The sequence below is a fragment of the Pinus tabuliformis genome, chromosome 9, assembly GCF_031772625.1.
Source record: "Pinus tabuliformis cultivar Carrire ecotype Pingquan chromosome 9, CPIR1, whole genome shotgun sequence".
NCBI lineage: Eukaryota > Viridiplantae > Streptophyta > Pinopsida > Pinales > Pinaceae > Pinus > Pinus tabuliformis.
In genome coordinates, this window is record NC_142307.1 from 1,993,734,576 (window position 1) to 1,993,748,064 (window position 13,489).

General features: G+C 38.9%; 1 protein-coding gene across 2 annotated transcripts in view; it reads right to left on the reverse strand.

Moving 5' to 3' along the window:
* The window catches only part of LOC149157027 (IAA-amino acid hydrolase ILR1-like 1), a 201,078-nt gene that overhangs the window by 57,193 nt on the left and 130,396 nt on the right, over positions 1–13,489 (reverse strand). The window lies entirely within an intron of this gene.

Here is a 13,489-nt window from a genome sequence, read left to right on the forward strand (position 1 = left end):
AATATTTACAATCACAAACCAAGCTACAACAAGCTAGACATTTCAGATGGATGGGATTCCTGCAACAATTTCATTTGGTAATCAGGTATAAGAAAGTTATATACAACAAAGTTGCAAATATATTATCAAGGTCTATTGTTAATGCATTTATTATTCTTAAGCATAACTCAATCAAACATGAAAGTTATATTGAACAATATGCTCAAGATAAAGATTTTAAAGATGTTTATGCAACTTTGAGTCAAGGAAATCATGTTGAAGATTTGGATTATCATGTTCATAACAAGTTATTTCATCTTGGCGAGTTATGTGTTCCACAGGGTGAAAGAGTCAATGTCGTAAGGGAAGCCCACACTTCTCTTATTGTTGGTCACTTTGGTGTAGTGCTCAGTTACAGAGGTATTGTTATTGGCCTCGCATGAATGAAACTGTATCAAGATATGTAAAAGGATGTTCTATGTGCACTACTAGCAAGCCAAGCAATAGGAAATTGGGTTTGTACACTCCATTTCCTATCCCTTCTCATCCTTGGGATATTATTCTATGGATTTTGTTGGGGGGCTACAATTTCTAGGAAAGGCCACGATTATTTATATGTTGTAGTCGATCGTTTTAGCAAAATGTATGTGTTGATGCCATGTAAGAAATAAGTTACAGCTGAACAGACCGCAAAGTTGTTCTTCCAAAATGTATGGGTTTATTTTGGGCTACCTACTTCGATTATTTCTAATCGATATTCTCAATTTATCGTAAAGTTTTGGTCAATTTTATGGGAACTCATGAACACAAAGTTGAAGAAGAGCACAACATTTCATCCACAAACCGACATTCAGATAGAAGTAGTAAACAGAACAGTAGTGCATCTCCTTCGAGGATGTTGTGGTAAGAATCCTAAAATTTGGGACGAACATTTGCATTACATCCAACTGTGAAAATTTCTAGATAGAAATCCACCTGCAGTGACCGTTATTATTTCTTCTACTTATTAATTCAGAAATAAGTTATTCACAGTGTTTCTATAGCAAATATCGAAATAAATTCTACTGCAGCGTTCATAATTAAAAATAATGTGGAAAGTAAATGCAAGGAAAAATACTAGCACAAGTATAATCATAATGACACAGTTATTTTTGGACAATTGTCCCTGGAAAAACCCAATGTGGGAAAATCGGTGCAACAAATGAGGGTTTCTTTATTAATCTTCAGCAAAAATATCATGTACAAGATACAACCAGCAGAATAGAAGAGGAATATTTGTGAGAAATTTACTGACAGTTCTCTCACACTTCCTGACGAGATTTTGATCCTGGAGAGGACCTGTTGCCCCCTCTGCATCTCACTGTGTGAGGACTGCGCAGTACCAACATCAGACTCTGCGTTGTCCCTCTGCGTCACAACCTCTGTGATGTCCCTTCTCTTCTCTTGCACTCTCAATTGATGCTACTACCCTCTCTCTCTTCCTCACCTGCAACTCTCCCTCTGAATCAATTTCCTCTCGCCGAACTTCGACCAGTGAGAAAATCGATTTTACTCGAGTAACTGAGTATCTGCCTGGTATGTCTTCCAAATGCCCATTGAAGTCCTTCTTATAATCCTCCAATTGAGAACCAATGACCTAAATTAGATTCTAATCAATGGCTCAGATCATTTGGACTCGATCTTCGTCTTCTTCTAGAAGTTTCACCCATAGTTAGATTAGTACCCTTTAATTATTTTAATTTCCTAAGTTTAGACTTAGGGTCCCATTAAAAATAATTAATTATTTCAATAAAACTATCTCCGGGTGGAATTTCCCAAAACGGTTTCTGGGTATTGTGGAATACATGTGTCCAAGCCTCCCTGCAAATTTTGAGACCTAGAGCACACCCGACGCTAACAAAAATGCATCCTGCTGAGGCATCACCCTGTTCTGTAACATCTCCCTCTGCGCTTCTGATGAATGTGATCTAGAAATGCATCCTGTTGAGGCATCACCCTGTTCTGTAACATCTCCCTTTGCCCTGTTGATGTCTAACATCATTGCCCACCAACTACTGTGAAAATGTTGCATACGTACTACCGCTAACCCTGCCACTGCCAACACTGCATCTGTACTGCAACTTTCTGCCACTGCAACTGAGAAACCATCTGTTTCTGCTACTGAAATGGATTCTCTACCATACCTATATGCTCCCTAAACTAGATGAACTTAGTTCTTCCTAGAGATTTTGTGAGTACATCTGCTACCTGATTTCCTGTGGAGACATACTGCAACTGTACTGCCCCACGCTGAACACAGTCTTTGATAAAGTGACATCTGATATCAATGTGTTTCGACCGATCATGAAATACTGGATTCTCAGAGAGTTTAATACAACTCTGATTATCACAGAAAATATTGGTTGCCTCCATCCTTTTCCTAAACAAACTCACAAGCAGTTTTCTAAGCCATATAGCTTCGCACGTAGTTGTGTTGGCTGCCATATATTCTGCTTCTGCTGAGCTTAGAGCTACTAACTTTTGCTTCCTACTGCACCAAGAGATCATTCATGATCCAACACTGAAGCAATACCCGAAGGTACTTTTTCGGTATATTGAACTACCTGCCCAATCGGCATTTGTGAATCCATTCAATCTGATGTCATCTTCTTTGGTGTATTTCAACCCATATCTGATTGTTCCATGCACATATCTAAGAATGTGCCCAACTACTGCCCAATGCACCCTGTTCGATTCCACCATGAACTGACTAAGGGTGTTGAGAGCAAAGCAAATGTCTAGCCTAGTGTTGACTAGATACATTAGAGACCCAATGAGTTGTTTGTACAAGGTAAGGTCCGCCTCCTTGTCTCTTGATGCATCTATTTTCTTCCAGTTGGTGATCATGGGCATAGCCATGGGAGGAAAATCTTGCATTCTGAATCTCTTCAAAATCTTTGTAGCATGTCTTCCTTGTCCAAGGAAGATCTCCCCATCCTTCTGCCACACTTCCAACCCTAGAAAGTAATGCATCAACCCGATATCCTTCATGTCAAACACTGCTTCAAGATTCTTCTTGCAGACTTTTATGAGCCTAGATGACCCTATTAGAAACAAGTCATCCACATATAATACCAAAATAAGTGGCTCATTCTCCACCATTAGATAGTAGAGATTGAGATCAACATCACTCTTTATGAATCCCAACTGCTGCAAGTAACTATCAATCCGACCATACCATGCTCTAGGTGCCTTCTTGAGCCCATACAGGGCTTTATTTAACCTACATACATGAGTTCTCTTCTCATGAGTTTCGAAGCCTTCGAGTTGTTCTATATACACCTCTTCTTCTATCACCCCATTCAAGAATGTTGTCTTGACATCCATCTGGTGAATCTCCCATCCCATTTGAGTTGTTAGGGATATAACGAATCTGATAGAGGTATATATGGCTACTGGGGTGAAGATCTCTTCATAGTCTATTCTTTCTTTTTGTGTGTACCCCTTTGCTACAAACCTAGCCTTGTACTTCTCTATACTGCCATCTGCAGCATACTTGATCTTGTAGATCCATCTTGATCCTACAACTGATTTATCCTTTGGCCTAGGTACCACTTCCCAGACATCATTCGTCATGATAGAACTATACTCTTCTACCATGGCATCCACCCATACTTGGTGTTGTACGACTTCCTGAAAGCTAGAGGGTTCTTCAACCTGTGCTACCAAGGCTTGGTACCTATCAGGCTGTCTACGCTGCCTCTTCTCGGTTCTAGGAGCTCTGACAAACTCCTCTGTGTCCCTCAATGTCTATCGTACTTCTCTACTGGTTCTGCCACTGGTGGTGGGAGGCTCGATCAAATCTCCCTCCTGTTCCTGTTGTTCCACTTGCTGAGAACTACTTGGATTTCCTTCTTCTGAGGAAACAATGGTACTGATCACTGTACTAGCTTCAGGTGTATGTCCTCTTGCTTGTCTTCCTTGTTGCCCTTGTTGCGGCTGGACTAAAGGAATATCTACTGACTGATCTTCCACTGGCATCTCTTAGGATTTCTTGAAAACTTTATCCTCCATGAACTTCGCATCCCGTCTTACTACAATCTTCCTGCTGCTAGGAATGTAGATTATGTATGCCTTCGAGGTCTCGCTATATCCTACGAGGTACCCCTTTTCTGTAGTCTAATCCAGTTTACTACGCTTCTCGTCTGGAATGTGACAATATGCCACACTTTCGAATATTCTGAGATGAATAACTTCCGGCTTCTTCCCTGTGAAGACACCTTCGGGTGTTTTCTTCCCCAAAGCTCTATGAGGAGTTCTATTCTAGATATACACTGTTGTGTTGCAAGCTTCTACCCATAAGAATCTAGGCAAATCCTGATCATACAACATAGCCTTTGCCACCCCAACAATAGTTCTATTCTTACGCTCTACTACTCCATTCTACTCTAGATTATATGGAGTTGTCCCTTCTCTTTTGATGGCTTCTTTTGTGCAGAAATTTGTGAAGTCTTTGTCCGTATATTCTCCACCATTATCTGAATGCAATACCTTTATCTTTTTCCATGTCATGTTCTCAACAAGAGCCTTAAACTCTCTTAAGTGATCAAAGACCTCATCCTTGGTCTTTTAGAAATAGATCCAAGTTTTTCTAGAGTGACCATCAATAAAGGTGACAAAGTATTTGGCACCACTAAGAGCTCTTGTGGACATTAGACCACAGATATCTGAGTGTATCAATCCCAATACACCCCCTGCTCTGTTTTCTCCTGGAAAAAGTTGATTTAGCGTACTTCCCTAGTACACATCCTCTGCATATATCATCATGCTCAATACTAAGAACTGGAACTCCTATAACAGTCTCTCTAAGCATCCTCAGTGCTCCATGGTGTAAGTGTCCCATTCGTCTATGCCATAGCTCATTTAGTTCCTTTTAACCATTAAGATTGTTTCCTATTAGTGCCATTGGAGACTCGAACTACAACCTATACAGTTTGTTGCTTTGAGCTCCAATTTGTCTCTTCTTCTTCCATCTTGGATGTCTGACATATACTTTCTTTCCAATGAAGTATACATCGTATCCCGAGCACATGCAAAACATTAGTGGCTCGAATGTTGGTTCTTTCTTCTGTCTGAAATGCTATGGTGCCTCTCCCTACTAGAGTACACTTCATTATGTTTTCCATAGTAATCTGGAAGTCCATTTGCTCTTCTTGATAGCTCAAGAAATATTCTCGTACTCTAGTCATATGGGCTGAAGCCCCACTATCAATGTACCAAACATCTGCTGATGTTGAACTTGCCAAGCATGCGAATTCTTCTTCTAATCTAGAAGATAATCCAGAGACATCTTGATTTTCCATCCTTCTTTGTGCTATTTTCCTATCGATTTCTGACGCTTTTCTGCCCCAGCAACTGCTGCGAAATACCTGCGTCCCAACTGAAGATCTGTTGTGCAAGGAAAATTATGTTACTCCCTTCTGCCTCTGGTAAGCTTCGATTTGGAGATCGAATTTCTCTGTCGACTCACTCAGAGAAATCGATTTCTCCTCAAAACTTCGTCCTCCTTGGCCTTCGAACTGCGCTGCCTCTAGGGTTTTGAATTGTTGCCTCTGTAGTAATTTCGAAATCCTTTTCCTCTCTGCTTCTGAGCTCTTCTGCTTACGATCTGTGCTCTGATACCATGTGAAAATTTCTAGATAGAAATCCAACTACAGTGACTAATATTATTTCTTCTACTTATTAATTCAGAAATAAGTTATTCACAGTGTTTCTATGACAAATATCAAAATAAATTCTACTACAGCCTTCACAATTAAAATATTGCGGAAAGTAAATGCAAGGAAAAATACTAGCACAAGTATAATCACAATGACAGTTATTTGTGGACAATTGTCCCCGGAAAAACCCAATGCGGGAAAACCAGTGTAGCAGATGAGGGTTTCTTTATTAATCTTCAGCAAAAATCTCATGTACAAGACACAACCAGCAGAATAGAAGAGGAATCTCTGTGAGAAATTTACTGACAATTTTCTCACACTTCCTGATGAGATTCTGATCTAGGAGAGGACCTATTGCCCCCTTTGTGTCTCACTACGTCAGCTTCTGCCTGAGGACTGCATAGTCCTAGTGTCAGCCTCTGCGTTGTCCCTCTGTGTCATAGCCTCTACGCTATCCCTTCTCTGCTTTGTGTCTTTTGCTCTTGCACTCCCGACTGATGCTGCTACCCTCTCTCTCCTCATCACCTGCAACTCTCCCTCTGAATCGATTTCCTCTTGCCGAACTTTTACCAGTGAGAAAATCGATTTTACTCAGGTAACTGAGTATCTGCCTGGTGTGTCTTCCAAATGCCCATCAAAATCCTTCTTATAATTCTCTAGTTGAGAACCAACGACCCATATTAGATTCTAATCAGTGGCTCAGATCATTTCGACTCGATCTTCATCTTCTTCTAGAAGTTTCACCCACAGTTAAATTAATACCCTTTAATTATTTTAATTTCTTAAGTCTAGACCTAGGGCCCCATTAAAAATAATTAATTATTTTAATAAAATTGTCTCTGGGTGAAATTTCCCAAAATGATTTCTGGGTATTGTGGAATACATGTGTCCAAGCCTCCCTGCAAATTTTGAGACTTAGAGCACATCCGATGCTACCAGAAATTAACACCAACATGCCTACAATTGTGTCAATCATTCATCTACATAAGTATCTACATTTGAAACTTGTTTGGACTATTTGTCAAAGTCTCCTTTGGATTTCATCTTTGGTAAAGATATTGCAATAGATGGACATAGTGATGTGGACAAATCCAAGCATTTCATTGAACAAATTCAGCTAGTGCATCAAAGGGTATAAGAACAACTAGAGAAAATCCAAGCCAAGTACAAAGCAAGACATGATAAGCATCGGGTTGATCATGATTTCCAAGTGGGAGATCAAGTTTGATTATACATCAGCAAGGAAAGACTACAAGGTGAAGGTAAAAATCTCAAGCCAATCAGATATGGTCCTTTCAAAATCTTGGAAAAGATTGGTAACAACACTTTCTGATTAGATTTGCCACCTTATATGCAAATTTATTCTATTGTGAATGTGGAAAACTTGAGATTGTATGAGCCTCCTATGATTGATGATCAAGAAGAGAATGTTCAGATTCCATTTATAGAATATTTTTCTCCTGAATATTTAAGTGAGTTGCAAGAAGACTCAATTCTTAACACAAGAAAAGGACTTCATGCAAAATCAATGTGGAGTATCTTCGAGTGGGGCTCAAAGGTACCAATCTAAGCAAAGCAAGGCGGATAGAGATCGAGAGAGTAGGGGAGTTGTACCCTCACTTACTTGTTGAGTAAAAACAGACTTTTGGTGGTCCAAAAGCTTCCAGTGGGGAGGAATGATCCAGGGGATTAAAAAAATGCTAAAAAATGAAAGAGTTCAAAATCTCCCGAAACCAACGCTAAATCGTAGATCTCGTCATTATGATTCCAACAATGCTTGAATCACCTCAATTCAACACTGTATGAGGAAGTTATCATGTTCTTAAGTGTTTGGCAAACAACTAAAAAGTCAACTTGCAAGGTTGACCACGCAGTGTATGAATGCCATGTGGCAATCTGTATGATGACTTCACACTAACATCATCTGTTGACCGGCCATTATGGGAGCCAATCAACAGTTGATGCGTGGACCAATTATATGTGGACACTTGGTGCATCATTATTGGTTGAAGGCTTTAAGGGATGGGCCAATCATGGAGTGACACATGGCCCAATCTCAGGGAGCCATGTGGCACTCTGAATGAGGCCAAAATTTTGTTAACGGACTGGCAAGCCTTCGACAAAATTGAACATGGGACCTTCAACCAGCAAAACGAGCACCCAACTGTTGGGCCACAGGTGATTCTTATTAACTATGGTCACCCACTTTTATTTAAAGTTTAATGGTTCTGCGGTTGGGGGAGAGGGTCAAGTCGGGCCCAAGTTATATTACCACTACGTGACCACCGGTGAGAAAGTTGGAGGGGGGGGGCGCGTGGCACTCCGCGCCCTAGGCCTAGGTTTCATTGACTACCACGAGACCTAGAGCGGAGCCAGGGATGTGTGTGGCACTCCGTGCCCCAGGCCCAAGTTTCATTGACTACCACAAGACCGAGAACGGAGCCAGGGATGCGCGTGGCCTATGGCCCACGCCCCTCGATCATAGGTATTGCCACATGACCAGGGAAGAAGCGAAGGTTTCAACGGAGGGGCTTCGCCCATAAAAAAATTATTTATTGTTTAAACAAAACAACACCAAACACCCCGAAGAATGTGGATCGAACCCGAGACCTCCGAGTTTCAAACAAAATGCTTTACCAATACGCCAACAACCATTTTGTTGCAAAGTTTTTGCAAAGGGCGAGTTTTGTAGAGTTGTTTATAGGCAGTTTGGAGAAGGAGGCCTATCTTGGCCATTTTTCAACCTTTTTGAGCTCAAGAAGAGCCTACACAAGGGTTTTTTCGCATTCTGGACGCAAAGGCAATGTTATTTTTGCAATTTGAGACATGTATGTTGATGTATTTGAACATTTGAGCATATAATAAAGATGGCCACCATTGGAAGTTGGACTCGGAGACGTAGCCTAGGAAGGGTGAACTCCGTCATCAATTTGCTATGTTTTCATGCTACTTATTGTCTATTTTAACAGTTAAAAATCTGAAAAATTTACTTTAGTTTGTGTGCTTTTGCAATCACGATCCATTGCTTAAAAGACATAAACTAGCTTGCAAAACAACTCATGAAACCTTCATCTTTAATTTCAGATCAGTGAATGTGTCTCTTTAGATGCTCTAGTTAATACAGGAGGTTTAGCCATCTGGTGGAACCCTAATGAGGTCGTCTTCCATGATTGGATGGATTCTACTCACTTTCTCACATGCAGGTTTAGGTATGTAGGCACGAAAGAATTTGTGTTTCTTTCGACGGTCTATGACCCCCCAGGGATGAGAGATAAGAAACTCTTTTTGCAGCACTTAAAGAATATAAAACAACTGATAGGTAACTCCTTATGGATGGTGGGAATAAATTTCAATATTATACGCTCATTAAAGGAAAAGAAAGGTGGCTCTTGAATTTGATGGCGTTATAGACCACCTGCACCTTGTAGATATTCCAGCCAATAATGGGGTGTTTACCTGGAACAACCATCGCGGAGGTAACAACCAGATAGCCTGCCACTTGGATCGGTTTTTGTTATCAGAGGACATTTTACAAAAATATCTCTTTATTGAAGTTTCCATTTTACCTTGGATGGGATCAAATCACTGGCCTATTCGATTAGACATTGATCTCAAAGAAGCCCCACAAAATCGTCCCTTTCATTTTGAAAGCTTTTGGCTTCAATCAGAAGGTTTTGTAGATTTTCTAGCCCGCTGGTGGAAGGAGTTGAACTTGAGGGGTACCAATAAAATACACACATTTCAACTTAACTTGAAGGCGCTGAAGCAAAAAATCAAACTTTGGAATAGGACTGTTTTTGGGAAAAATTTTGAAGATAAAAGGGAGTTGGAAAATCAAAAGATGAACATCCAACTTATAATTATTCAAGTAAGTAGAACTTAAGAATTGGTAGTACAAGAGGCCCAAACTCTTCAGAAATTGGAGCAACGAAGGCACCAAGAAGAGTCTCTTTGGAAGTAGAAGTCCAAGATACAATGGCTCAAGGAGGGAGAACATAACTCAAAATTCTTTCATAATGTAATGATCCAGCGTTGCCATAACAATAGAATTTTTTCCATAATCGACAAGGAAGGACTCAGAAAGTTACAACATCAGTATATAGAATACGAACTGGTGCATTATTATAAGGATCTTCTGTTGGAGGATAACTCAGAAAGACATGGAGGTATCAATACAGTGATCCAACATATACCAAGAGTGATCAGTAGGGAGAAAAAAATCACACTAATGAGACCAATAACTATGTCTGAGGTTGAACTGGTGGTCATGAACATGCCTAAGAATAAGGCAGCTAGTCTAGATGGCTTCACGACAGATTTCTTCCAGGAAAGTTGGGGGTTTTTTGGCAAATAAATTCAGGAGGTAGCTGAAGAATCAAGAAGACCGGGATCTTTGCACCCAACACTCAATGCTATGTTCCTAGCATTAGTCCCCAAAGTAGGTCGCTCTGATAGCCCAGATGGATTTAAACCAATTGCTTTGTGCAACATGCTTTATAAAATCATTACTATGGTAATCATTAATAGATTGAAACCGCTTCTTCCCTTATTAGTATCACCAACTCAAACAGGTTTTGTACAAGGACACCAAACACATCAAGTTAGAGTTAGATGCACAAAGAATGCATGGTACAAATCAAAAGGTTAAATCTAACACATCATCTAGATTTATGGTTGCAACATTTGCATCCCCTCATGCCAATGGAACCTAGAGTTGATCTAGAAGAACAATAGCAGATCTCTTTGATGTTGATGGTAGGAATGAAGCAGATGCAAAAGTGGTGCAGTTTTTGTATGCATGTGGTATACCATTTAATGTTCTTTGATACCACTATTGGCATAATATGATTCAAAGTCAAACCATTAACAAAACCCTGCAAGGATCCAAGATCCCTAAGAATGAGAAAGCTAGAACTATGTAATTAAAAAGGAAAAGAACAAAAACCCAAAGAGCTCTATTACAATTTATAGATAAGCAGGCAAATAATGGGTTGTCCATTGTATCTGGTGATTATATAAATGCTAGAAATGAACATTTGTAAATGTTTTTGGTGTTTCAGCTAGTTTTGCGATGTTTCTTGCAACACGACTCCTCATCAATCACTACATTTTATCAAAACATTTCAGAGCTCCTATTGAAATCCATTAAAGACTTTGGTCCTTCTAATGTGATTGTATTAATCATTGATAATGCAGCAAATCATAAGGGAGCAAGAAAGATCATTGAATGAGCACATCACCAGATCTTTTGGCATGTTACTTGTCATAGACATAACCTGATGGTTGATACAAAGGAAACAAAAGGTTTAGCCGATGATTCCTTAACTAGTCATGAAATGGAATCATACAGTGAATTGATGAAAAAATGTTTTTTATTGCAACTAGAAGCACAGAGTGTTAGCAATAGCAATAAATGTGATTTGAAGTTATCAAAGAAAATATTTATGAAGCGCATCCAAATGATCTTTCCAAGATGATTATCAAACCTTGGAAAGAATTGCAATTCAACACGATTCATCATGGCTTATGATATGAAAAAGGCAACAGCTTTCGTATCCTAGATTACTCCAATCCAGTTCAGTTCATGCGTACAAGATTTCTTGATGAGAACTTCACAACTTCAGAAATCAATGCAAAGTTAATGTGGTTAATAATTCAGTTGATGATAAACATATTGAGAAAAAACTTGATTGCCAATATTGTCGTTGAGTTGGCCATATGAAGCTATGTTTTGATCTCCATACTTGTCTTCATTGCAGGAAGACAAATCATCATTCAGATAAATGCAAAAAGAAGGAAGAAAGCTAAAAAAAAATTCAGGAGTTTTCACATCTTTCCCTCAATTTACTTATTGGGTGGGGGGGCTTATGGTCGAGCACCTAAAGGTCCTATTATAGCATTTTCAGGAGGCGGAGGTTTTCACATATTTCGATGGCGGCCAGTCGAGGTTGGATAAGTTCTTGGCGATGGAATCAACAAGTCAAAAAGTTGTGTATGTCTTTTTGTCTAGTTCCAACACAAGTAAATAGACTTTGTTGCATATGTCTTTTTGTCTAGTTCCAACACAAGTAAATACACATTTGCATAGAGAAACCACAAAAGCAAAAGGCTTTCAAGCAGTTATTCCAGATAATAATAATTGGGGCCCAATTCTACATATCTTTTGGATTGAAACATGAGTTAAAAAGAAAAGTACTCTCTTGCACTCAAGGTGGTGAGTACATTGATGAAATAAAAATGGTTAGTGGTCAATCAAAAGCACCACATTAATCAAGTCAAAATGGTTAGTTGTCAACCGATAAAACTACCAAATACAGTGACGAACAATTGAAGAATAGAAGAATCCAAAAGCCCAAGCTTGGATTACTTCCACATGCTTCTCAATTTGAACTGAAAAAGAGAAATATCAATGATGCTAGTCAGACTTTGAGTTTCAAAATTCTATCAATCAAGATTCAATCAAAATTTGGAAATTCCAACATATCAACTGATATCCTCAACATTACATCTAAAATTCAATTCATTCAACTTCATGAAATCGACATATTTGCAAAGATATAGCATGGAATCTAGAATTCTCTGTTCTTCGACTATTTATTGGGATGTTGATTGTCGACTAGTTGTGTCTAAACTCAAAGAGAACTTCAGTGATCCTATTTATTCACTGATAGCAGCATGGTGATCCTATTTGTTCACCAAATACCAAGGGAATGTTCAAACATGGCAGCTGTTCACTCCCAAAAAGACTACTCTCTTTCAAAGTTAGTTTTAGATTAAACCATTCAGCATCCAGATTTGGCAGTTTTTTAGGCATTTCTTCATCGAAAGTTAGTTCAGAAGTTTCGGATTGAAGATTGAATATGATATTAGTTTATGCAATTTTTTACTGGTATAATTATTCAAACTTGTGATTGAGGAGGGTAATGTTATACTGTGAGTCGTCAGATAATCACAATGTTCAAGATCACACTAGTGAGGTGTTGTCATCGTTATTTACTAATGAGGTGTTGCCATTATCCATTGAATTGTCAATGAGATCTAGATCTATATGTGGTTATATACATGTACTATAAAATGATAACATCCAATGAATAAAGTGTTGAGGATGGCCTAAAGCCTTTTCTGCCAAGTTCTTGTCTTGCTTGTTCTATTTATTAACAATTTGGTCATTTGTGAATGTTCATGAAATCATCATATCCTATCTCTTATTTATATGCATACATTTTTTCTCATTATTTTATTTTATTATTATTACTCTATAGTATATACCTACATCATTGAGTGAAATCAAAATTCAACATTTTACTGCCATTGACGGCTTTGGAGTTTGATGAGGAAAGATGCTAGTCGTATTTGTGACAGCAACCAGACTGAGAAAGTACATGTCTATGTAAAGATGTGTAGCAATATGTATGTGATCACTTGTTTCCTTTTGAACTGAATGAGGTGAATCGTCTTGAAAGAAGAGATATCCAATTATCTCAGCCAAGACTATGTCCCTGGGATTTCAAGTTGATTAGGAGACAACGAGGATGATTAGAAAACACAAGAACCATTCAAGTGTACACTGATAATGTGCTGGTTTCTCGTTCTGATTTGTTATTGGCTTTTCTTAACATGATTTTTTGACTCAAATGGGGCAAGGGGTCCAAAAGTCTAGTGTTCCAGCATTCTGAGGAGATTGCAGCAAGTCAAAAACAATGACAATCCTTGCCACTGAGGATTAGGCTTATAAGTATTAGCAAAAGGTCATTGATAAGCAAATGTTGAGCTTGGCAGCAGACCTGGTCTCTATGTAGGATCTCAAACCA